Below are 26,808 nucleotides of genomic sequence, written 5' to 3'. Positions count from 1 at the left end.
ATATGTGTATATAATATAATATACACACATATTATATATACACACACAAATATATAATATATGCATATTATATATATATATATATATATATATATATATATATATATATATATATATATATATATATATATATATATATATATATATATATATATATATATAAAACACGGCTGGAATGTACACAGTTTAATTTGAATCTGTCTATATGTCTGGAGTTTATTTGCTTGACCGATCCAGACCTGTTTGTCTTTAGACGACATTAGTCGACAGAAAATCACTGTACAAATAAACCAAACTGATGTTTCAGTGGAAGTAAGCGCACCCTAAATGCATCTTACTCCTCATTAGCTCCTGTTTCTCCTCATTACAAATTAAAAAATTTTGCATTTTGGAGCCAAACTGCAACAAAGATCCTCCTGTCTGACTTTGTTGCTAAAACCGAACCTTTATCGCCACGTGACGTGTTCAGAATAACAAATCACCGCTTACAGCAATGTGCCGTTTACATGTGTGTGCCACTACATCATACTCACATGCACCTGTGTGTGCTTGCTTATGAAAGACTGTGAGGCCCTTTATAGTGCGTGTACTGAGGGTGTGTATGTGTGTGAATGCTCAAAGGAGGAGGCTGTGCCCTGCACTACTTAGGAGAGGCGTGGGAACCCCATTCATCTGAGGAGGCTCAGTTCATTGTGGGGTACATAGCATCAAATGTGTCTGGGTGTTTGCCTGTGTGTGTGTGTGTGTGTGTGTGTGTGTGTGTGTGTGTGTGTGTGTGTGTGTGTGAAAGACTGGATCTTGAGTGTCTGGTGTAACTTGGAGGTTTTTGTGGGGGGTTTTGTGTTTTTTTTATTATTAAATCATGAGTGTAATACATATTGAATTTAATCCACAAAAATAATTTCTCAGATACTTTCTTCTTTATTTTTCTTTTAGTCCAGATAAAATGTTCTGCAATAGTCAGAAAAAATAAGCAAGATTTTGTTTGCTACTCATCATAAATATAAGATGAGGATTAAAATCGCTTGTATTTCTATTCGAGATATCCCCGGTGTTTGTTCTGTGGGAAATATTTAGTAATTTCCTGCACAGTTCTGAAACCGTACGCTGTTTTCAAGTCCAAAAAAGCTAATTAAACACGTTCAGACTGTGTACGTCAGTGCATTTCAATGCAGGGTAATGCAAAAAAGGAAATGGAAAAGACAACGTGCTATATTGAATATTATATTCAATATAGCATGTTCCTTGAGGGTCCGTTGGACTCCAACAATGACGTTCTCCCTGTCCAAACATCGTTGATTTACCTCCTAATTTCACCCCAGCGAGGCCCGCGGAAAGAGCTTTGGAGCCACTAAATAAGGGAGCCACATTGGGGGCCTCTTGTGAGGGTGACAGTGATGAAGTAGCCTGTGTTGGGCCCTGTAGGGCGAGAGTGGCAGATGAATAGGGCCTGTCAAACGTGGGATGTAGGTGGGAAGGAGACTGGAGGTATCTGGGATGACTCACGCTCCCTCCACTCCTCTGTCATTTGGTCATGGTCGACTGTGGAGCGATATCGATCCGGATTAAACAAGAAACACACACATTTTTCAATTAGCGAAGGCCAAAAACCTGATTTACGGGCACTGATTAATAGACGTTATGCTTCATCGCGTTGACGAGGGGGTGTGGCGCAATTCAGGTTATTGAATTGCGTGTAAAATCTCACACGACACTAAAAAATTGCAGCGAATATTCTTCTCGGATGAAACAGGTTCCAACTTTTCCAGATTTGGTCAAGCTACACCTACTAGGCTTCAGCCAAAGTTGAGTCACTTTATCAGAGTCCAAGAGGAACAAGAAAGAAATGATTTCTCGACGCCCATGTTAAAGAAATTATAAAAAATAAATAAATAAATAAATAAAAAGTTATACAATTGGCCATATTAATAAAAAATTGCATGCTAAGCGGTACTACTAATAGTTTTGTTCTGGCTTTATTAAAACTGCAGGGAGCCACGTGTCAGCGGTGACCCATTTTCCAAACATGTACCTGACTATTAAGAGTAGCAAACGAGTGGATATTGAGGGAAACGAGGGTTTAATGACACCTAAAGGCTTTCTACTCGACAATCACGGGATTGAGCAAGAAGGAGAGGGACGTATGGAGGAGCAGTGCATTGTGGTGGAGCTTGGCCTTGTGTTGCAGGCCTCGTCTGGCCCTCAGCCTTACATTACAGCACCGGTTCCCTGCCTGCTCCCCTCCATGAAGACTTCTCGCTCAACCACAAACACATCCGAGAAGCAAAACCAGATTCCAGATGAAAAGAAAATACAACGAGATTAAGGCGGTTTGAAGAAAACGCCACGTCTGCCACGTTCGACTTGGATAGTTGTGCGGCCGGATATTGTGGAAAGAAGTGAACATAATGGTCGAGCTCCTAACGTTTGGTTTGCAAAAAGAAAATCGAGTACACATTCTCACACGACCTGAACCGCACGCCGACTGACTTACCCGCTTCGGAGCGACTGGAATCGGCCGTCCAGGATAAACCGTGGGGTTCTCTGCGGACTTATTGCGATGGAAAACGTCCACGGCAGCACACGGTATGCCCACATCTCCTTCCTGTAGAGAGGAGCAGAGACAGGGAGCTTCAGCTTCAGTCACACAGCTCTGCACTCGCTGCAAGGAGTAGGCGGGCACGCCAACGTTGAGACCCATTCAGCGTCCCGGAAAGTATCAGCCTCCTCCGTCTGCGCCCAACGCCTTTTTCATACGCCAGCCTTTCCCCCTCTGCCAGAGATTTCACCCCTGCAATCGCCAAAACGGTCGATACGCTTCGAGAAAATCCCTCCCCAGCCTCGGCTGACTGTCTGATATCTACAAACCAGCTCATGCTGCCGCTCTCCGTCCCTTCGCCTCCGATTCTGGGCCCGCCACAATAAGGGGGAGGCCATGTGGGTTTCCTACGGAGTCGCGTGCTCCTCCCGTCTGGCAGCTAACCGAGCTTTGAATGAGGAATGTTAGCAAACAGAGCTGCTGAATGTTGGATGAATGCTACGCCAGGCAGCCAGTCAGATCGCAGTACCGGGCCCGGGCACATGAATAATGCAGGGCAAAAAAAAAAAAAGAAAAAAAAGCTCAGCTCCACCTCTTCCCTCTCTGCCTCTGCCTGCCCTCCTCTTATCCCAGCTCGAAACTCAAATGCCTTCACGGGAGCGAAAGAATTCGAAATCTCTACTGCTTAACACTCTTGCAGTGGAAAATAATTGCAACAGGAGAGTATAGTCATGCATACGCACGCTATTAGTGCAGATAAGCTCTTGATGCATGCCATTTCTGTCCTCCTGGCTTAAATCTATCCCTTTTTTCAGTCTTTTGTTAGAAACTGGCACCTGTCCTAGAAAAAGCCTGGCCGCTGCTCCACCCTCCTGCTACCCTTTAACTCAAGACTGCCCATGACAGAGAGAAGGAAAGAGAGAGAGAGAGAGAGAGAGAGAGAGAGAGAGAAAGGAGGGTGGGGCAGAGAAGCCAAAGAGAGGGAACGGTGTCCACAGATGGAAGGTGGAGGGCACGGCAGATAAGAGCATAGGAAAATAAAGGAGGAGAATTCAAGGTAAATGTTCAGGAAACACAATCCCCGAGGCCAGTCCAACAACGGCCGAACGCTCGCCTTCAGCTTCAGCGGGGAAGGACTTGTGAGGAACAGCAGTGGAGAAGCACGTGGTCGAAAGGGAACGAAGCAAACGCAGAGTCTTTCAAGTCCGGTTACCGACAAATCAGCCGGAGACGTCCCCACAAGCAGAAACGAAGAGGAAAGCAGCAAAGCAAAGCCACTTGTTGCACGAGAGCGAGGAAGAGATCTTGCAGAGAGACGGAGTGAGAGCAGGCAGAGGGTTAAAATCCCAGGACTGAGAGTAGAGAAGAATCCCTCCCTCTTTTGGCACAGGGTAGCTAAAGGGGAGGGACCCGCCTGTAGAAATAGCAACAGAGCGTTTTTCCCCTCTCTCTTTTTTTTTTTTTTCAGGGCTGCAGTGTCCTAGTCTAGCCTCTCGCATGTGGCCGGGACCCAGGGAGAGAAGAAGAGGAGGAGGAGGCGAGGAGCGATGGATAGAAACCGAAGCAGGAGCCAAGAGGGGAGGGAACCCGGAGAGGGAGGGAGACGAGCGCTGTGAGTGGAGGACGAGGAGCTCAGCTGATGATGAAACAGGGGAAGTGTGGGAGTGTGCGCGCTACGCGTTTTCATCACCGAGTCCGGCGACGTAGTGTCCACGAGGCAAGGCAGGGAGGGAGCTGGAGGGGGTGAGGGGTGTCAGGAGCTCCTCTCCTTCAGGAGGACAGTCACAGAAAACTTACAAATGATTCAAGGATTCAGCTGCTCAGAGATTAACAATCCATCTTTGGACCGGACTACTTCCTTTAATCAGTAAAACTTTCCAGGGAGGAAGCAGTGGCGTTGGGGTTATTGAGGCCAGAAAGCACGTCAGCTATGACGGCTCTACTGTCTTTCTCCTTGATCACGGACACATTAATGAGTGGCTTTGACTGATCTGGCATGTGGTCAAAGGCAGATAAGCGCCTGGGTGTGACTGCGCCACGCCATGCAATAAAAACGCTTCAATATTAACCGCAGTGTGCCCGGCATGTGCTGCGTCCGGGCAACCCCCTCGCCTCGCTGTGAACAGTCCGGCTGTAAGCTAGCTACAAAATGTCGTCCTGCAAGCGTCCAGCTTGACTGTCTCCTACCATTTTTAGTCTGCTCTGTCACGAACCAACATACAGCTCTGCTCTGAGTGGCGGGGATAATCTTTTTTTCAGTTCTTTCAGCACCGGATACCAACCCTCCCTTCTTCCTGTCTCACCTCTGGATCAGCATGCTGAAGGTTACTCATGCCAGTCTGCTGTCCCCCCACCCCCCTTTTCACTCCAACGCCTCCTTGAAAAACTTCTGTGTGTCCAAAACGCTGTAATGCCGCCGTATCTGCAACAGATTCCCCCATGGCACAAGAAAAAAAAAAAGAGACAACTTCCTCTCTTTTGGAAGCAATTCCCCTCCCCTGCAGTCATCTCTTTCCCAAAAGAAACCAGAACTCCACACAGGCACATTTCCCCCCCTTCCCACCCCACACCACCACCTCTCTCTGCTCTCCCTGAAGTAGCAGCTCTACAAAAGAGAGGGGAAAACTGACTGAGATCTCACATCTCTGAGCAAAACTAAGGCAGTTTTGAGTTAAATCTGTCCTCAGCGCCTTGAGCCTCAGTACGACACGAATCGATCAGTGAGGGAAGTTTGGACAGAAGAGTGAGGGGTTTAATTTGCACGTTCTCGATAGAAGACGAAGAACAGGAGAGCAAACTAATATGGCTGCTCAGTCTTGGAGGCTGAAAGAAAAAAGGCGTTATGTTACGTAGCTGCATGTGTGGCTGGGAGAGAGGGAAAGTCTTCTCTTTTCAGCCTTCTGCAGATAAATCTCAACATATCGAACGACGAACAATGCAGAAAAACTAAGTGGGACAAGGATTAGAACCGGGGTTCAACACGGGGAAACGCATCACTTCTTTGCTCTTTTTTGGGGGGGATATAAACACACTCGTGTCCCTTGTTGAGAAAAAAAAAAAAAAGGGTCGTGCAACCAAATAGTCGTCGGGTCCTGAACCCCCTGTGACGTCACATCTCGCCATGTCTGGGGAACCAATGGGAATCTCCGCGCGCGCGAAAACGCCACTACAACTGCGTCCTGAATATAAATCAAACAATCGTTCGAAACAAACGCAAGCCTCATCTGTGATCCGTAGAGTTCCCCCTGAGCTCCTTGTGCTCTGTCTCAGACGCTGTTTCTGCTAGTTACTTGTTTACCATCTGACATGTGGCAGGAATTCAAAAAACTTGGCAGAGCCTGTTGCTCCGGGTTCATTCGAGGATACGGCTCTGGTTTTGGCTCGGCTGCCAACTTCTGACACTGAAGCCCTCAGCGGCGGCCTCGCCCCGGCAGGAGCGGCCCGCGTAATGCTGCCATTGATGAAACTCCAATATTAACAACCCTCATTTATGACATCTCTATGAGCCTGCAACAACTTTTTTTTCCCTTCCCCCTACCCTGAGTTAAAGCAATCTGTGCTCAGTGTTAGCATAGATTTACTAACAGCTTGCTGCATTATTAAGATTTGATGAGCGTGTAAGTTGTGTGCACATTTAAAGGAGGTGAGGAAAGATGAGACAAGCAGTTTTAGGCTTCAACAGTCCCTTGGATCTGCGAGAATTAAAGTAAACAAGAGGGGGATCTGAAAAGACAACTTTGCAAAAACCGACCTACCACAGCCTGTCGGTGTTGCACAACTGAAGTTGCACAGTGGCAACAGAGCAGTCAAAATTAACTCCCTCCTGAACTAATACAGAGAAGCTGTTAACTCAGAGGTCCCGTCGGACCCCCCGTGTTGTCACTTCTTTATGAGTCATCCCACAAATCCACAGCCGCAGACAATGCCAGCCAACATACAGAACCGCTCGCTGCAGCAGGGAAAGCAGATCTGGACTTTGTGGGTATTAAACATAAAGGTATGAATCACAGGCGCTAATTATGACAAAGTAATGAAGGAGAAAGTTTTCAACTAATCTTATTGGTATCGTTTTATTCCCCTAAAAAGGAAAAGTGTTTTTGTTTTTTTTTAACTGGATGTGGACCAGTTAATGCTGTCAGTGTTTTAAGGTTTTCATCTTACAGTTTAAACTGATTTCCTTTACAGGATTGCAAAAAATTAAAATAAAAGCATCAGAGCGAACTACAGTAGGTTTTGTCCGGCTGCTTGAATCAGCATGTGCAGCAGGGCTGTCTCTCTCCCACCTGTTGCTGCACACTGCTCGTCGGCTGGCTGAAAGAAGGCTTTTATGCATTTCTCCTGCATGCAAGTAAGCGAAATTGTTTGTGATTTTTTTTTTTGAATAGTCGGAAATATTTATAACTATAAATATTTACGCCAGCAGTCACTCTTATTCAGGATTTATGAGGGGGAATAGTGAAGGGAGCAATATTCTGCCAAATAAACACATAAAAGCTATTATTAAATTTAGTGCTCTGGATATTTTCTTTGCTTTTTTTAAACACAGAAGGTAAGAAGAAGAATCAATCAGAGATATTTATGGCTTTTATGTCAAACTTCATGAAGTCCTGCTTTTTTTTTTTAGAACTACGGATAAATAAAGAGAAACTTTTTGTTTTTAAGAGTGTTTTCTGCTTTTTCATGTGTTTTGTGTAATTTATGAAATAAAAGATGTCAAAGCAAACAAAGAATCGTCACAGTGCTAACTGGACACGAGGGATAAATTTGCGTTTTAGTTCAAAAATCCAAAGTAGACATCCAACCAAAAGAAGCAGACTGTTCTTCTATGGCCTGTTCTGCATTTTTTTTTAAAAACATTAAGTTTTTTTACTCCAGGTTATCATCAAGTGAGAATCTTGTAACTTTTTTATCTAAATGTTTTTGAGTAGGTACGTACTGAAAGCTGTGGAGTTAAAGTGTCGGTACAGACAGACAGCATTTCAAACGCTGATCTTCAAAATCATTTCCTGCACTCTTAACTCTCTCCTGAACTTCCCATGTTGCATATTAAACCTACAGGTTACGACTATCTATACATTAACAGTCCATCAGACACACACACACATGCTTCCTGCTGTCTGTCAGCGACTAGCGCTGCGGCCCGACTCCCTCTGTGAGGTGGTCCGCCGTGGGGGCCCCACGGCAGCACGTGCCTCGACAACTTCTCTATTACAGACATGACCCTAAAGGTCATCCCCTGAAGGGTTCTGAACAAAAGGGCACGACCCCGAGGTCAGAAGTGTAACGCCAGGGGCAGGCCGGGGCCCCGCAGCAAAGAGCGCGTGCTGTTTGCTTTGAAAGGTAAGGATCACTAACATGGAGGCCTAATAAGGATTAAGGGGCCATCTCCTCTGGGATGTCACTCTGGGGCCTCATACATCAGTCTCTATTAACCTCTGTGACCCCTGGTGGCCATTACGGGGCCATAGGTCAAAGCGGCTCACGCTGCTGAGGTGTAAAACCTCGGTCTGGCTTGAGTGCTGCTGACTGCTTGAACAAATTGTTTTTAGGAGATAAGCACCCTGTTGAAGAGGACGCGGCCTTCCTTTTACAGACTCCTGCTTGGCAGGGTCGAGTTCAGCCCCAAATAAAAGAATTTGATGATCCAAATCTGTGATGGATTAAAATGAAATCCAGATATTTTTTTTTTCTTTCTTAAAAACAAAGAAAATAGAAATTCTGTAAAGATTATTTCCTCCCATTTACAAGAGGAGGGAGGAACGACTCGGTGTACTTTTGATACAGCAGAACAAGAGTGGATGGAGAAATAAAAAAATAAAAAAACTCACAAAATGGAGGACAGGAGGAGACAAGATGGTGGACACAGCTATCTGGACAATGCTAATAATAACGTGGCCGACTGCTATTGAAAACAGATCAGCGACATCTTTAAATTTATGACATTTTCTTAAAGTCCACAACAGAAACACACAGAGCTTCTTTCTAACCAGGTTAACTCCGAAGTCAGAGCTCTGCTTTACTTTTTTCCCTTTTCTCTCTCAAAATTCGAACAGAAAACAAAAGCTGAAAATCTTTTAAAAATGTTCTTAAGGTTTTATTTTCTCTAACATGATAAAGCAGACTCTGAATAGCAATTTTTGTTAAACCAGTCACGACTTTGCAAGCGTCGATTATATTAAAACAAAATACAGACAGAAAAAAGTCTGACATCCACCTACATGTGTGTGAAAGACTCAGATTGAAATCTACATTGTAAATTTTAACAGTCAGAAATAATGTAAAACTATAAACTGACTCAAACTAACAGACTTGCATAAAATGTATATATTTATTTTTTTAAAAACAGTCATTTTAAATAAGTTGGTAAACTTAAGGAATTCGATAAGAAAAAAAAGCAACTCTTTCCCTCTTAATGTTTTTAGTGTGTTTCCTTTTTTATTATGCTGAAGGCAGAAAATTATATTAGAAATCAAACATGATTATAAGTTTTTAATAAATGGCATGCATTTACTGATTTCTTTAGTAAATACAATTTTTTTTTACCAATTCGTAAACAATCCATTAAACTTGAAAAATCTGAAAAACGAAGAATACTGAACATTTTTTCTTGAGGAATATACATTTCAGGATTAAAAATATGTAGACAAGTACATTTTATTAACTGTAAAATTTTGGTTATTTTACCCAAATTGGATTTTTCTTTTCAAATATGTAAAATTAATTGTACAAAGTGCCAGTTTTATTTTTCAAAACACCTCAGATAGTTTGAAGTGAAACCATTAAAAACACCAATTAGAGATTTAGTAAAACTTTTACAAGTCACACTACAAGCAGATATTTTTCAAATTATTCCACATCACAAATACAAATATTTAGTTTGCTTCTAAACAGTCTATGGACTTTCCAGGGAAAAAAACATAAAGAGTTTTACTTTTGCAATCGTACCAAGAAGATAAACCAAGTGAGCCTTTAATTAAACAAGGTGGCATAAATCTGCCAGATAGAATCATTTTCACGTGTTCTGCACAAACACATGACCCTTATCAACGGCGCTGAGCGTTAACTTTGATTTCGACGTGTTTCGCTGACAATCATTAATCCACTCACCTCAGAAAACCGAGCTCGTCTGTGCGGAGGGGAGCCTGCTCTGCAGCACAGCGGAGCAAAGGTTGGAAAAGAGGAGAGGCGAACTGGACCAGTCGCTGGCTGCGGACGGCGAGGCGTCCTAAACAGCTTTTTAAAATGGCCAAACAGACTGTAAATCCGAAGGGAAGCAGTAATTTGACAGCCAAGGTGCCTCTTTACACTGCAGCTCCTCTGAATCCAAATAAGGGGAAGTGATTTGAGGAAAACTGCTGTCCTACTTTCAGCTTCTTTTTCAACTTTCATATGAAAAAGTGTCTCTAATTATGCACACAGACTGTATAGCTCATACGAAAACATTTATTAGGATGATATCCATCTCTTTGATGTAGTTTGTAATTATTTTGTTAATATTGCAAAGTTACACTTCCAATAAAATAAAAAAAAATAAAAAAAAACACTAAAGCACTTTAAGCTCTTGAAGCCCTTAAGACATTTTTATGTGCGATATTTTTCAGGGATAGTATAATTTGTGATATCTAAAAATGTAAATTGCTGAAAAGCTTCGCAGAAATTAAAATAGGAATATTTTTTTTAAACCTTCCACATCTAACTTACCCCTCATCTCCTCCTTCCAACACACTAAAAGCATCTCCTCCCCTCCTGTCTTCCAGCTACTTACTGCTCACGTTTTAGGCTCCATCCCACATTAATAAATGATTATTTTAGCAGCTCTTATCGAGCATCAGGCTCTCCAGCGTTTGGTGGCTGTCTGGCACTTTCGCCGAGTGGTACCACCTTTTAAAGCGCTCGGACCTGCTGTTGGTTGGGGTTCAGTGCCACGTCACAGAGCAACCGCAGCCTGGACGGGCCCTGAGTCACCTGGCTCGGCCCGAATTGGAAGGTTTGGCGCCCCGGCCGCCCCCACCTCGGAACCGAACGCGTCGTGAGGAAGGAGGGGGAGGTGGTGGAGCTGCGAAGGCGGCTTCGACTGGCTCTAATGTGATTTACATCCTGCTAACCTCATAAAAAATAAATATATAGAATCAAGACACTATCTATAAACTAAAATGCAACATGTTAATCTCTGGAAATCATGTTTAGCCAAATAAGGATTTAGGAGTTTAGTTTGTTTCTCTTATTGAGCACAAATATAAGTATAGATATAGATCTCTGTCTCTTACACACATACACAGACGTGGAGATGAAGCACCCTACTATCTTTAAAAATAAGAAATTCAAAAATGAAGTATTTGCAATTTACCAAACTTGCGTATTAATTTAACCACAGACTCATTTAATAAATTTCAGTTTTGTAACCTGGATTTTAATAAGAACATTTTTCTAAACATACAAAAAAATCATAATTATCTCTACTGGACATTGGTATAATATTGAAAGAAAAAAAAAAAAAATCCCGTGTGGATAGAAACATTTTATCTGTGGATATAATTTATTCAATCCGAGTCTTTAATTTCAATTTTCAAACACACTCTAGACCTTTGTAGGGATTTAGAAACATAAATTTATCATATGCATCTTTCTTCACATGTAAAACTGAAACTTTCCATCAATAACTTGCATGCTGTGTTAATAAAGTGTCTGAAAATCATGTAAATTCAACTATATGTACAAAATACTGTGCCATACATGCTCTCACTTATAATGTTACAAATACCACCACTGTTCTTCTATTCATCTAAATGGTTTTCTTCTTGCCACTAATTTAACTCTTTAATATTTACATACTGTTTCAGACCACGTCAATTATTTTGTTTCCTCCTGTATAAATTCTTGTTCCATTAAAACGGTTTTGTTAATGCTGGCCATCTATGTAAAAGACTCACAACTCTGAACATTCAACCTTCGTATCTCGTTAACTTTTACTTATTGCTACGTTTAAACGTTATTTATTACCTCCTCACTAATGTCTGCTTTCTTGTTGAGCTTATCATGAAATGCATGCAGTATTTTAGGAAGCACAAGCAGAGGGGCACTTTTAATTTCAATGCACACTATGTATAATAATTATAATGATAATAATAAAGGAGTTCTATTCCTGTTATGTTAGAGTTTCATAATAAAATATCAGTTTATATCCTAACATGTTTCTTTACATCTGCCCACTGGTACAGCAGCCTTCTAACAGTGTAAAGCAATTTATTTCTTCCCATCAAAGATTTGCATTAATTTGAATAGTTTAGAAACATATTCAGATACATATCACACAAACATATGAGGTTTATGTTAAAATTGATAAATAGAAAATGATTAGGACTTTAAATATGTTGAACATTTAGTAATGATTTCTTACTTTTTTTCTTTTTTTTTTTTTTACAAACTTTTTCTCCTCTGGCACCATTTTTGTTTAATAAACGACAGCATGCAGAATGCATTTGTTCTTGATTAAATTTATTTTGAAGTGGGTGATATGATGATAAATTTTGAATAATGTTAAGAAGGAACAATTTATCAGGTTTTTCCCTTTAGGTACATCTCTTTACATTCACCTCTGTATACTAGATTTTATATAGCAAAACTTCACTTTAACTGAGCAATACTATTCTATGTTCCAAATTAAAATATTTGTTGGAGTTAGGGTGTTCAAGACAGAGTGTACTTCAATGTTTTTTTTATATACAAGTTGTACTTGAAACAAACTGATTAAACTTTATTTAGAAAGGTCCTTTGGGATAATTTTTTTATGTGTTTCTCAAGAGTAAAAAACATGGAAATAAGAGATTTTTGGCATTTCAGCAACTGCTAAATGTCATTATTTCAGAGTCAGGTAAAGATCAAATTATTTACAAGCTCAATAAAGTCAAGTAAAATTTAATTTCTTTAAACAAACAAACAAAACTGAACCCATGAATCACCATTAAAACCGAGTCTCTCTCTGCTGAAATAAAGGGTCGTTTTATCGTCGTCGCTCTGACTCATTGTCGTTTCCTCTCCACTGTACGGTCCAGTGAGAAGGGAGCACTGACGCTGCCTCTCAGGGGTTAAGATGCTACCAGTCATGTGCCTGTTGGCTGCAACAAAAGCCTCCCTATGTAGGGTGCATACAGATAGAGCGAGCCCCTTTGTGTGCGGTGTTTCACACGTCGCAGCCTGGGAGCTGCCAGGTCTGGATCTCTGGATCTCTAGGGCCTGGCTGCAAGCCTAGCTGGCAGCTTGAAGCACCTGATGCTGGGGCTTTGGCTTTGCCTTTCTTCTGCCCCAGACCCTGGAGGCAAGGGAAGCAGGAGAGGAGGGGGTTTGTCGAAAAAGATAATGGAAGCGAGGTCCAAATGGTGGGTCGCACGGAGCAACACAAACAGGCAAAACAAGATACGGCGGCGAGAGAGCAGAGAGGTGCAGCCGGGCAGGCTGGGATCAGCAGGACAGACGAGTTTGTAAGCAGGACTCAAACGCTGACACGATGTAGGTCAGGGCTGAGGCAGTCCGACGCTTGTTAAAACAGGCAGCCTGGAAGCTGTGTGAGCAACAAATACGGCATTTTCTCCCCTGCTGTTAACGGTGAACATCCGCAACTGTTGCGATATTTACATTATGAGAGTCTGAAGGTGGCTCCTTGTGATGAATATGCAAGTGTGCACAATGTTTAAACAGGTTATCACCTGGGGCAAACTCATTAAAAATCCATTAAGTTCATATTTAAAGCAGAGAAGAGCTCCTTTCTTATTGGTTAATCTGTTTTTCAATGAAGTACACTTTATGGTTTGACACTCCGAAATCAAATTTGCTTGAACAAAAAAACAAAAGAAGTTATTTTTGTGACGTTCTGGGCAAATCTAAATCCTGGTAAACAACCCTGTCCCTCCCCCACCTGTTGCTGTATACTGCTGATCAGATCCCTTAAAAGAAAAACAAGACAAACAAATATGACTGCACACTGCCAGTCAGCTAGCTGAAAGGAGCCTCCTTCACTCTATCCTTGCTTACAAGATCAACACTTAGGCCATCTGGAAATATTTTCAATTACAGAAAACATAGTTAGCCATGATGAGGAAACATCACCCGTCTCTCTTTAAAAGGTAAAACTGTTTTGAATCTACATTCTGCCCGGCAACCAGCAGCAGAACGGCTACCTGGGCCGACCAGTTAACCAGTTCACAGCCGAACAGGTTAACTGGTTTCTCCATAAGGAACAGGACGGCAAAAGGTTTGCAAGAAACATGCTTACTTGAAAACTACAATTAAATGTAGCGGGCTCTTATTATTTTCTGCTTTAAGTTTGTATGTTAGAATCAATTTGCTAAAATATTTTAATAATCGATTGTTGCTGCTTTGCTGTTATGAAAAAAAGTAATTAGATCATGCAATAGAGATGTTTAATGTGTAAACAAGGTGACACAGAGGAAATGTGGTATTTTTAAATAAAGGTCGTCACAGAGAATTGGCACGTTCCTAGAAAGCACCTATGCACCAAGCAGAAACCCAGCTGTGCATTTAAAATTCACAACTTAACTGAGGTTTACGTCACCAATTACAATTATCAGAAATAATTATCATCCATTTTTTTAAATGATTATTTCTGAGCGGCAGATTTACGACAGTAACAACAAAAGCTGGTGAATGTTTTTCTCCTTACAAACAGGTGGATGCTTAGCAAAAGCATCCAGAAGAAGTAATAAACTTTCAAACAATGAGTGATTCTGGTTTGAATGGCTCCCACATATGCTCACCTATTGTTCCGCAACAAGCTATAGGTTTTATTGAGAGAGCAGGGAATAGGAAATGAAACCCTGCAGGCCTGCTAACCTTCTAGAGTCTGTGTGTGAAAGCGAGGTTAGCAGACAAAACAAACCCCCTCTGCTGCTCAGACAAGCTGCTGCCATAAGTTGCATGTTAATTAAACTTTTCAGAGCAGCTCAGAGTGTAAAAGCTTCTGTTTTCTGACCCTACACCCCGCTGTCGCCAATCACACACACACACTTGTGCAAGAGATGTATACATGCCACATGCTTGGGCTACATATTATTGGGACGAGCTGGCTGGACGTCTCACAACCGCGGTGAGGGAGGAGGAAAACAGTTACCCTAGCGTGTTAGTTTTCTGCCAGAGAGTCCCTATTGACCTGTTAAACCTTTGTGACTGGAACAAATGCAAATGGCGATGACTTGTTCACACAAAATACTAAAGAGCCATTCAGATGAGGCCCCGGGCCACAATGCGGCAGTGGCCGAGTGCTCCGTGGAGGCTGGGCCGGCCCCCAGTCTGAGACACAGAGGCAGAGATTCTTTCTGCCATCGCTGCAGCTCATTGTGGTCGTCTGGCGAAGGGCGATCATGCACTCTGATTGCTCCTCCTTACACACACACACACACACACACACACACACGTTTACGCCTCTCTTGTAATACAAATAGAATCGTAAACACAACCACACTTCCTTGGACTTTACCCCATAATTATGTTGGATGTGATAATCTGATAGCGTCGCTGTTGACCTGAGCTGCTCCGGTTTTATGAATGGCATTGGCTTTCACAGGGACTCTGACTCAGGGCTTCCAACTGGCTAATATCGACCATTATTAATGTCGAGTGAATATACAGTAGACATGATAGAAAAAAAAATTAATTATTAGCTGCTTATATCCATTAAAATGAAATGACACTTTCAGGTAAAGCACTAATGAGAAAATTCAAGTATATCTTCATATTTTGCCTTGTGTTGACAATTAAAGCCCAAGTAGGCAGTTGTATTTATTTTTTAAAGACAGTTGCAAACTAAAAATAGTCTAATGTGTATGTAACTTTATCATTCCAATGCTTTTGTCAGTTTCTAACATGTCTATAAAATGTCTTCATGTTCACCACTAAGCAAGAAAAAACAGAAAACAGTGCATGTTTCCATTAAATGAAAAGATCTAAATAACTTCCATGACTATGATATAACCATTTTAAAGCAAAAAAATATATATAAAAATCCTCCACAATGCATTTGGTAAATGGGTTATTAAAAACTTTCAGATGCTTTGTTGCAGATGCAAGTGGAAGGAAGTGAAAGTAAAGCGGGGATATTTCCACTGCCAAAGAGCAACAAGTGTTAACACTAGTTAACTTTTGGAGCAGGGACTCAGGGTGAAACGTTAAACTACTGAAACTGCTTTTTAATAAAACCTCTTTACAACTTACATGCTACAAAATGGCAGTTTTTGACAGAAAAGTGCAGTGAGCTCTGGTTCTATAAGAGCTAAACCTAATCAGCTGAGTTACTTTTCATGCATCAACAAATAAAGTGCAAGAATAAACAAAATAATATGAGAATGTTTTTTAAAAAATCATTAAAAAAATTACTGTACGGTTCAAGTATAAAAATACAACAGCTCAAAAGAAAAGTAACACAAATTTATCTTGATTAATTAAGCTTTTTCACAATGTTCCTAAAAATGTATCTGTTGGTTATCCATGACTATTTTTGACAAAAACAGCAGAACATGTTTCAGATTAAAGTATAGAAACAATCTTTTGTGTAAAACTAAAACCCGCAGGGGTGAAAATGATTATTATATGTTCCTCCATAGCTTTCTGATTGTGTTCCTTCTTACCAATAATAAGATGTCTTCTCCGCTCCAACGTTGAGTTAACTGGATTTTAGAAAGGCGTTGTAATGTTAAAAATACAGTTTACCTAAAAAAACATGAAGATTTACTATTTATTTCTGTCTGACGTTGAAAATATGGCTACCAAACAAATTCAGTAAACATTCATCTGGTTCTGCTTTCCTGATGTCTGAAGAAGCTCCTGGCTAACGTTAGCTTTCCTCCTCTAATTGTTGATATGCCTTGTTGATAATTTGACTCCGATCTTGTGGAAAGCGTTATTCTTCAGTCTTTTAAGTTAATCTTTTTGCTTTTAACACACATTTATCAATAAATGGCATTATAGCAGAGCGCTGCACTGTGATCAGATGAGTTTCAGGCCAAGGAGGAACTAAGCCTTGGCAGGAACATATCACAAAACACAAAAAAGGCAGACAGATTCTCTTTAAGTGCTTTTTCACGCTGCTATTAAAGATCCACAAATCATCAAATTTTACAACGTTCCATATTTTTAATAAGCCCAAATCTGTGATTTTATAATCTACTTTTTCATTATCAGACTGCATCTGGACCAGCTTGCCATTTGATTTGAATGCTGCTTTGGAGAGTGTTTATGGTCTCGAACTCAGCAGCTTGTCAGATTTAAATCTTCACAATAAGAAGGAAATATATACTGCCCTCTGAATGTCAAATAAAAGTTTTCAAAGCTGATTAAAACGGCTTACCTAATAATAATCAGAAGAACACGAGGAAACAGATGATGCACCTGGTTCCTGTAAAATAACTTCAAAGTTTGATTATCTTCCACATCTAAAAAAAAAAAAAAAAAAAAAAAAAAAGTGGGGGGGAAAAAAGTGGTAATATTGACTAACCACACTGAATTAGCACAAAGTAAACATGACACTAAATTTCTGTCTTCTTATAAAACAGTGTGACACAGATTGCAGCCTGTTTGGTTGTTTTCTTCTTCGATCTCTCCCCTCCAAATGACAGATTAGCAGAACCCAGAGGATGACTCTCGCCGGCACATCTGGACAACACCTGATCCGAAGGAGGCTGCCCACCGGACCTCCACTGAGCCGCTTTTAACAAATGAAGGGTTTTATTGCAAAGAGAGGAAGGAGTGGGAGGTATAGACCAACCACTGTCCCATCGCTGGATTAATCTTTCCAATCAGAAAGTGAGCAGAGGGATTTTCTGACTCATTCAGTGGATAGTGTTTGTTTAGCAGGGAGTAAGTTTTAAGTTAAATTCACCTGAGCTGTTAAATTCACAAAAAGAAAACTTCTTGAATCACTCAATTCATGGTAAAACTTCATTAGAAGAGATACTGAGTGTGAAAATACCAGGCTGATCTGCGTTGTATTTCAAGAGATGCCTGCAGAGGTCACACATGAGCTGAGAGCCAGCAGGCAGACAGAGAAGAGAAGAGAAGCGGCGCAGACACAGGAGCTACAGTAACACAAAATAAAAATGCTCTTTTCCTTTATGTGACTGAAAAACACCCTGAGGTCGGGGATAAATAGTGGAAGAGATTTGTACAGCGTTAGGAAAAGATAACTTTGTGGCTATGAAAATGCGAGCTGTGGCCCTGCAGCATGGAAGACTGGAATTATCTGCATCCAAATGAAAAAAAAAGAGCTTAATTCACTCCATCTTTATCGTCTTTAGGATAGGAACCACTGAAGCCCCTTTTATGAATGAAAACGAGATCTAATCCCACGACGCTGAGTGACTACACAGTTATCTTCAAATTGGGCTGCTTGAAATGTGCCCACTTATGAAAAACAAGACATGGCATAGTGTTGAGGTCCTTTCCATAACATACAAGGGTCAAAACTTTATTATTATTTTTTAAATTTTGAACAATGTAATAGGTGGAACGAGTTTACGGCTTCGGTTTACGGTTTACAGCAGCCTCCGCACTAAAGAGAAAATAACTTGGACCAGAGCCACCGCATGTGGCTGTGTAAAAGTCAAAAGAAATATTTTGAAACAAAACAAACATGAGAAACCATATTAAATACTCGCACCCAGACGTGGAAGAGAAACAGCTGTCAAAGTTTAAGACAGCGTCGCAGCTTTCTGATTTGTAATCAAATCAAATCATGAAGTGCTCAAAGGTTCCCACTCCGACCGGCCACCGTTCTCGTTACGTTGAGTTGAATTTAAACGACAGCTGGTAAGCTGCTTGTGGTACGGCAGAGAGACTAATTAACCAGGTGACACCAGCTTGCCCTGCGCATTTGATTGATTATCAAACATTATTGCAATGTTTTGTAGTAGTAGGAGCAACAGCTACTTAGTTTTAAACACAAGCAAGTTAAATCTGGTTTTACTTTTTCTTCAAAATGTTAAAAACTTTTGACACAGTCAAACTGTGGTGTTTTATCTCCAGTTTATAATACAGTAGGAATCTCACTGAGACTTAAAGTACACTCAGAAGGGATGGAGGGCTAGAGACCAGACCCGACCTGTTTTTTTCCTGGTCTCGGTCTCGGTTTGTTACGCCTCAGTCTTGGGTTTGGTCTCGGCTTGTTGGGCCTCGAGAAATTGGGTCAAAGGCAGTTCGAGACTCCAGTTTGTTGTGCGTCAACAAACAACCAACTGAACGAGAATTAAAAGCGACGCAAGTGATCAGAACGCAGCTGCATCCCACCATCTCAGAACAAATTCAATATTATTGCTCATGATCACGAAGTTGTGTTGCATGTGAATTTTTAAGACACCAGATGACATTTGGTCTGTGGATTTAAATAAAAGCGTCTGTGTGATCAGGTGCAGTCTAGCTTTGGTTGAGCAAACACCTGCAATCTGACTGTGGAAAATTATTAAATTTGCTTTTCAAAAACAGGAAGAATTTGAAGAAGGGGGAAAAAAAAAACACAGAGAAACGTGTAAATTTTGTCCACTGCCAGGATTATGCAATGTGGACATCTGCAGCGGACACAAGGAAAACTACGTAGCAATAACTCTAAGTTTCAACACTAAGTGGCTAAATAGAAAAAAAGTAAACAGACACTGAATCTGCATAATAGAGCTGCAGAAAAAAATTATTCTATAGAGAATCACATTTTGAATCGATTCAAAATGCTCAAAATTAATTTTAAAATGCGTTTACGTCTTAGCCGCTTCTATTTGCGAATATACTGCAAATTGCATTACGTGTCTCTCAAACATATATATTTTAAATAATTCTTTGATATATATTTTTTTTATTTAACCCTCCTGCAGTATTAAGAAACAGAGTCAATTGGACCCTACATGGTTTTACAAGGTTTTTTTTCTTGTGTCGTTTCGGGAGCTGACAGTCTGACGGTACAACCCGTTTCCTCACCGACTGATTGTTACATCAGCAGGAGGGTTAAGAAAAAGCCAGACAGCTAACCTAATACTGGTAATTTAAGCTACAAACCTATTGTTATTCAAAAATAAACTGTCGACTGAATAGAAAAATTTATCTCTGAATTAAAAGTAGTTTCTGAATCAAATTGTGATCCTAAAAATCAGAATTGAAAACACAGACACTGAAAAATTTGCATCTCTACTCAAAACCCGTAAAAACAAAAAGCAACACTATTGCAACATCATCTTAGCCACACAAGCCACCTTTTAAATTAAGGCTCAAACTGTGCTCTTTCCTGCGGTATCAGTATCACTGCTCTACATGTAAAACTCACTAAACCCACAACCGATGTAGAGGGGGGAGGGGGAAGACTAACTTATCTTTGGTGTTTTATGCTCATAGTCCGTGAGGGAGAAAATATCTAATCTGTTGTCGCTGCGTCTTGATCGTTTTTGGCTTTTCCCGTCACCTGTTGTCTGCGTAACTTTATTAAATCACATAGTTTCTATTGGCTCTGATGGTTTGGCCTTTTTGAGCTCATTTGCATGCTGACATAGAATAATAATAATAATAATAATAATAATAATAATAATAATAAAATGCCTAAAGATTTATTGACATGACCTGGATATGTGTCTTTAGGAGCAGTAAACTTTTTAGAATCTGATTAACTGTTTCTAGACGGCAATATAATGTTTTTTTTTTTAAATGACAACTTTTCTTACTATTTTTGTAAATTTAGCATAAAACTCTTGTGCAACATAAACTGATTAATTTAGTTTAGAAAATGTAAATCACTGCATGTCTATTCATTCTTGTATTATACAAAAAGCAATGCCTTTAAATATTTGTCAAGGTTCTAAACATTCAGCCTCGATTTTAGCCTCCCGGACTTGACTCCGTCCCTGATGCCAAGTTCCAGTTATTCAGTGTGAGTTTCTGACTGTTTTATTGTTTCTGTACTTTCTGGCCTAAGCTCCTAAGACCTTTGCTCTAAAACCTTCGAGTTTTCAAGCTTTAATTTTCTGTGAGCCACACCTGACAATAAAAGTCAGGTTTTTCGCCACGGTCCCGACCGACATCCAACCTCCGCTTAAGTCCACGGTTTGATATTATAAATACTCCGACTATTATTCAGAACACGTGAATATCTCTGGCAACCTTTTACAAAAGAATAAACCAAACAAACAACAAACAAAAAAAAAAAAATATTGCTGTGCCTTGTCAGAAAAATGATGGGAGCTGGCTGAACAAACAGAACAAACTGTCCCACCCTATCAGTCAGAAGACGATCCTGCAGCCGAGTCATGCTCCAAACCACACAACTTGATTTCAAATTCAAGTGAAGCCCCCTTTTGTTTCCAAATACACTAATTACTGTACGACACACTGATTTATGTGCAAAGAGAAACATGCAAACTGTGTCCACTTAATCATACTTTGCAGCCACAAAAAGAACTCACAGACAGGATGATTCCATACAATTACTGCATTCTGTGGCTTTCGTACAGAGCGCTGTATGTATCATCGCTGTTGTGTGTGTGTGTGTGTGTGTGTGTATGTATATGGTGTGGTGGGGAAGGAGGGGGGTCTTTTCCCACTTGAAAGAGCACAAAGAAGAAGATTAAGGGGAACATCTAGTTTCCTGTGCTCTGTTCAAGCAAACACAGCAAACTCTTCAGAAACTGATAATGATCTTGTGGGAGATGAATTATGCTGCACCAGTAAATTCCAACAAACTGAAATGCAAGTTAAAACAAACATGATCAACCAAGAGCTGGAAAAAAAAAAAAAACACAGGTTGAGTAACGTGCATTCAGTTATCTACAAGAGTAATGCAGAGGCAAAATATATATATATATATCAACCAACGTAAGTTTTCAGAACATTTAAATTTTTTTGTTGAGTTAAGAACGCACCGGGGAAGTTTTGGAGTTTTACATCCAGTTCTAATTCAGATTATAGCGACGGAAAAGGCGACAGAAGGAGGGGGAAGTGACAGGACTGAAGAAAATGTTGCTAAAAACTAAAACTGTGGCTGTGGATTGATTTTTCTGTATCGCACAGAGCTGCCTGTTTTCAAAAGAGAGCAGATAACTACAAGGCAGAATGAAGTGCTTTCAACCTCCGTTTATGGCGAGTCCTCTCTCTCTCTCTTTCTCACAGTGAGATGTCACCTCTGTTCCTATTATAAATAATAATGTTCACTCGCTAGAGAAAGGAAAGAAAATATCTTGATTGACAAAACTGGTTGTACAACCACCACAAAATAAAGATCAGCGCATGTCTCTCCTCTCATGACATCCACTGGATTTCTCCTGTTTCCACACTAGTAATTACTTCCCTGCAGAGCCAAAAGGCTGCTCTGTTTGACTTAAAGATGCCTTGGCTTCAATTGCTCAACAGAATATCAAAGTCAGAAATCAAATTTGTAGATTCACATGAACAATTAACATGACATTTAAGAGTGCATGACTCGAGGAATTATGCTCCCAACAACGTTTTCCAAATGTTCCCGTGCTCACCTGCGCTGCAGCGTCTTTCGCTTCCCAGGTCGTCCTCACTCAGCCCGACTCTCGTCCTGCAGCAGGAGCACAAAAACAGAGAAAAAAAAAAAGTGAGTTATAAAAATTAAAGACGGTGGAACATTCCCTGCCTGTTGTTTCAACTTGCACTGTGAAATATTGAGCTTCGTGATTAACTGGGACGCACAGTACGAGGTTTAGCGGCGTTCTTTTCTCTCAACACACCCCTGGCAGCACAAGTTGGGAACAGGACATTCTTAATGAAACAGTTCTGCTGCTGCTGCTGCTGGACGTAAAACTGGCTCGAATTTATCCACACTTTCTTTTTCTTTTTTTTTTTTTTATTTAAACCATAAGTTTTAGTCGTTTGTTTTAATTACAAATCGAGTTATTACGTTTATTTTCCAGAGCAGAGCCAGTCTGAGATGAATCAAGGTTTACAATATAAAAATTTACCAACACATCTGCTGCTACTGCTGCTGGGAGCGGACATGTCTCCTGAGCGAGTCCACCCCGCTGCCCCATTGACAACCGCTTGTGCAAACACACAACAAGTAAAGACAGGGAACACAGTTGGTTAAAAACTCCTCTTTATAGTCCCACTCTAAACACACACTCCTGAAGTGCTCCTGTTCCTGCTTCAATCCTGCAGGCTCGCAGTTCAAACGTGCCAGACGACGTTGCACAACACATGAAAGACGACCAAGTAGGTGGTTTTCGGTTTGAATATTAGGCCTGGTTTAATTCCCTAAAATTCATCCGTGACCGCGATATGTGCATGATTCTTTGAAGACGAAGATTATGTGCAATTAGGGTTTAGGTCATGCCGTTTCAACATTTCTTCCATTTGCCCTGGCCCGAGTTCAGTTCCTGAGTTATCGGAGAGGATATTTACACTTTATGAGCTTCAGACTGAATGAATCTACATCAAGTTTGATCTGAGAACAATATTACTGTTTCGGGCTGCCAGTAATCTAAGCTCCCAGTCCTTTTCTGCTATAACATTCTAGTAAAACTAAAGTGATCTTTCACTAACATCACATCGCTGGCTTTAAAAAAGCTTGTTGAGTGTCTTTTTTTCCTCCTTCCTTACAGACTACTTCTGCTGCAAGTTTGTTAGAAATGTAACCCAAAGAACCGACACTTCTCCCTTCCCTTGCTTTCAGCTCCTTTCATAATGCTCACAAAATGTGTAAACTCTAAAAAAAGCAATGCATTTTAATTTTCATTAAAAGAAAGAAAACAGATAGAACAGACAACAGCTAAAAAGAAAGAAGCAGCAGGATGGATTGCAGAGGGTTAAAGCAATGTAGTGTCCTGGGCTTTTTTTTTTTTCTTCTCCCAACGTTTTTTTTCTCTCTCTCTCTCCCTCTCTCTCTCTGATTCACAGTGGAAAGAAAAGGCCTTTTCCTTGTCCTCAGTTGAACTTCACATCAGCTTCCTGTTAGAAAGGCAAGGAGGAAACACCCAGAGCAATATGCAAGTGCACTCGCACACACAAACACACACATGAAGGTACAGAGGAAGGCCTTCACCAGCGGATTCCTCGCTGCCAGAGAAATTAGGTCAAGCACTTAAATGGCCCTGCACTGAGATTTAAAACGCCAAGCGCAGTGGAGGAATAAACGTGGACGCAAACGGGGCGCCTGTTGCACTTAAAAAAAAAACAAGTACGACACACACACACACACGCATGGACGCAAGCTGCACTCTTGCGGCTGGCCACATTAATAACACCGAAAACGGTAACAACCAGAGGCAGGCGTCCACCTGCAGATAAATGTGTCCTCCGTCTGTGTGTGTCTCACAATCTCATGCATTATGTATTTTAAAGAGACTATCCAGTGTGGGTGTTTTGTTTCCCCCCCACAAATAAATGTACACTAACTATAAAAACCCAAGTAGGCATGGAAGGGTGGGCTTCCACTGCGGGGTTTCACAAAATGTAAAGAAAAGTGCAAGATGAAGAAAAGGAAAGCTGCTAAAGCAGCTCCGAGGGTTGGTGACATCACAAGAGGCACACAAATCAAGCCAATTACTTGGCACAGCAACTTTAATCGGGGATTTTAATTGAAGACAAGCAAATAAAGAGGAAAGAAACTAACAGGAAAAACATTCTGAGTCAGTTTGATTTTACAGAAAAGTTAGCTAGTAGCTTGAACAGCAGCACCAAGCTAAAGTACAAGCTAATATTACATCTATAACTCTAGCAAGGTTTCCCCAAAAAAACTTGCTAAGCCTGGTGGTTGGGGTTCTGGGCACTCATTCATCCAGCGGCCTGTCGTGTTTTTCAGTTAAACAATGTTTAAAGTTGACAGGAAATTTGAAAATATTACTTCATAATTATGTGTTATTGAAAGATTGGAAGTTTAATACCTGAACACCAACAATAAAGTCTTAAAAATGCAAACATTTTAAAAAGACTTAAATAAATAAGCAATGCTAAGCCTGGTGGGGGCACAAGTAAAGCCTGGTGGCCCGCCAGGCTTATAAAACACAGAGGGAAACACTGCTCTAGCAAGTGATTAATTTGACCTCGCATGCAGCTACAAATCAGATAAAAAGGATATAATACAGAAGATGCGACCGTGAATAAAATAAAATAAAATGTTCTACTGATAGCACCAATTCTTATTCTGTCCACTTTTTGAATAAGAGTGAACACAGTTTTGCAATGTGATATCAGTGATGTAGCAATCAATCAGCATGAGAAATTGGAATAATGTAAAGTAAAGCAGCTGTGAATAAGTTGCTTGCAACCAAATGTTGCTACTGGTGCAAAACTTGAGACGCTTCAGCGCAGCCGGTGTGGGGAGTTCGTCTAAAACCCTGTTTTACAAGACTTTCTAAGTGTCTCGCCATGCAACACTGCAGTATCAGCCAAGCATGTTGAAGGAGAAAAAAAAAAAAATCCCCGGGCCCCCTGACCTGAAACGCCCTGCAAGAAACAACACACGCCATCGCCATTACAGCCAATCAACTATTCATAGAAAAGCTGTGCTGGGCCTGATCTCAACGTTTAGGGTTTCAATCAATTGCGTGAGATATGAGAGTGCAGTGGTGGGAGTGAGAGGGAGGATGAAGCTGCTGAAAGCTAATGAGTGAAAATTTGGGTGAATCAAAGCAACTCCCCCCCACCCCCCTCCATCACCACCACTCTCCTCCTCCTCTTTCTCCCCCCTCCCCTCCTAAGTCCTTGTCTCTATGTTCCCCCACTGCCACAGCTAGGCCCTGGTGCTACAGGGCAGCAGTGCAAATCAGAAGATAATCGCGCCAATTTTCACTCTACAGCCCTGTGCTTTCTCTGCATCACCGCCACAAAGTGGAGAAATGAGAGCCAGCCCATTGTGTGAGAGCCACCTGTGTTTCTGTTCCATTTTCTCCAAGGCACAATGGCATTTTCCTGTTTATAGCCATAGCTGCGCTTTATAAACACGCCGTATCAGGGGTAGTAATACATCACATAAAAGAGTGTGATAGCTGGAGCTGCGGCCAAGGGGTCATTGTGACCCAGTTCATATTCTGCCTCCTGACAGCTCTGTTCCTCTTTCCAGTTAAAGAGTGAAGGAGAGGGAAAAAACACTGAGAAAGTCATCATGTTTCACACTAAGCACAGATCTTTTCTTGGAAAACTGATAGTATGAGCAGAATCTTAGCCTAACCGGCCAACTGCCCCCCAACCACCACCATCACCACCTAGCTTACACATACACAAAGCAAAAATAAAAAGCCAGATGTGTAGGAGAGGAGCCGAAGGAAGCAGCAACCTTTTGCAATAGCTTGTTAAAGTGAGCAGGTTTAAACTTTTAGACTCGTCCAGAGTTCAGCCAGTGCGAGGGGACGGCCAAAAAGGACCCGGTCTATGCTAATTCTGTTCATTCTCACTTGCAGAATAATATGTTGGCATTGTAAAGTAAACGTCTAGCTGCAGCAGGAAATGCATGGTTGCATCTGTCATCCCTTGAATGCAAGAGACCACATCGAGTTATTTTAGGAGGATGAGCAACTGGATCAATTAATTATGCATAGCCAAGCAGAATTTTGAACAAAAGTGAACTCTGAATGAACCTGACGTGTTTGAGAGAACGTCCCCACACCTTACAGGGAATTAACACCGACTGTAAAATCATGAGAAATTGTCGTACTTAAAGTAAAATGTTCATTTTATTCTTGAATTAAGGGTAGGAAGCAATAAATAGAGACCCTGTACTGCATTAAAGCTAAACATCAGTTTTCTGTGACATCACTCAAACTCATGCTAGATATAGTTTGCCACATTGTTTATTGTGGATTTTATTGTAAACTTTTTCTTTTAATCAAGATGAAATCTGCCCTGCAAAAAAAAAAAAAAAAAAAAGGAAACCGGCCAAACCTTTGATGACATCACAGAAGGCAAAGCGATCGGTTCATTTGAGCTGTTAAACAGCTTTTTAAAAACAAAGCCCTCTTCAAAAGTGTTCATTTTTATTTGGCATCATAACACCGGAGCCGCTTTTAGAGCACAAAGGAAATCAGGAAAATCTGCGAACAATGAAACTAGTAGAAATTCATCAATTGGTGTACCGGTGACTGATGGGTCGAATACTGAAAAATCAGATTTTTTTTAGGGCTTCTAACTTGAGAACGTCCTCCACTGTTGCTCTATTTAAAAAAATCCAAATTGCTCAAAAAGAAAATCGGGTCAAGATCGACCAAAAGAAAAAAAAAAAAAAAAAAAAAAACCAAAATCAGGCCATCCCCAACCAAAACACCCGGAAGGGGCTTATA

General features: G+C 40.8%; 1 long non-coding RNA gene across 1 annotated transcript in view; it reads right to left on the bottom strand.

Annotated features, from left to right (window-relative positions):
- The window catches only part of LOC106941248 (uncharacterized), a 41,932-nt gene that overhangs the window by 8,421 nt on the left and 6,703 nt on the right, over positions 1-26,808 (bottom strand). The window contains exons 2-3 of the long non-coding RNA XR_001423314.1: positions 22,042-22,097; positions 2,495-2,605 (exon numbers count right to left, since the gene is read on the bottom strand). This is a non-coding gene — a long non-coding RNA (uncharacterized LOC106941248). The remainder of the gene's footprint in view (positions 1-2,494; positions 2,606-22,041; positions 22,098-26,808) is intronic.

This window comes from Poecilia latipinna, unplaced genomic scaffold (assembly GCF_001443285.1).
Source record: "Poecilia latipinna isolate Pla-1442-1.1 unplaced genomic scaffold, P_latipinna-1.0 Scaffold92, whole genome shotgun sequence".
Taxonomy (NCBI): domain Eukaryota; kingdom Metazoa; phylum Chordata; class Actinopteri; order Cyprinodontiformes; family Poeciliidae; genus Poecilia; species Poecilia latipinna.
This window is presented reverse-complemented; position numbering and strand designations above follow the sequence as displayed.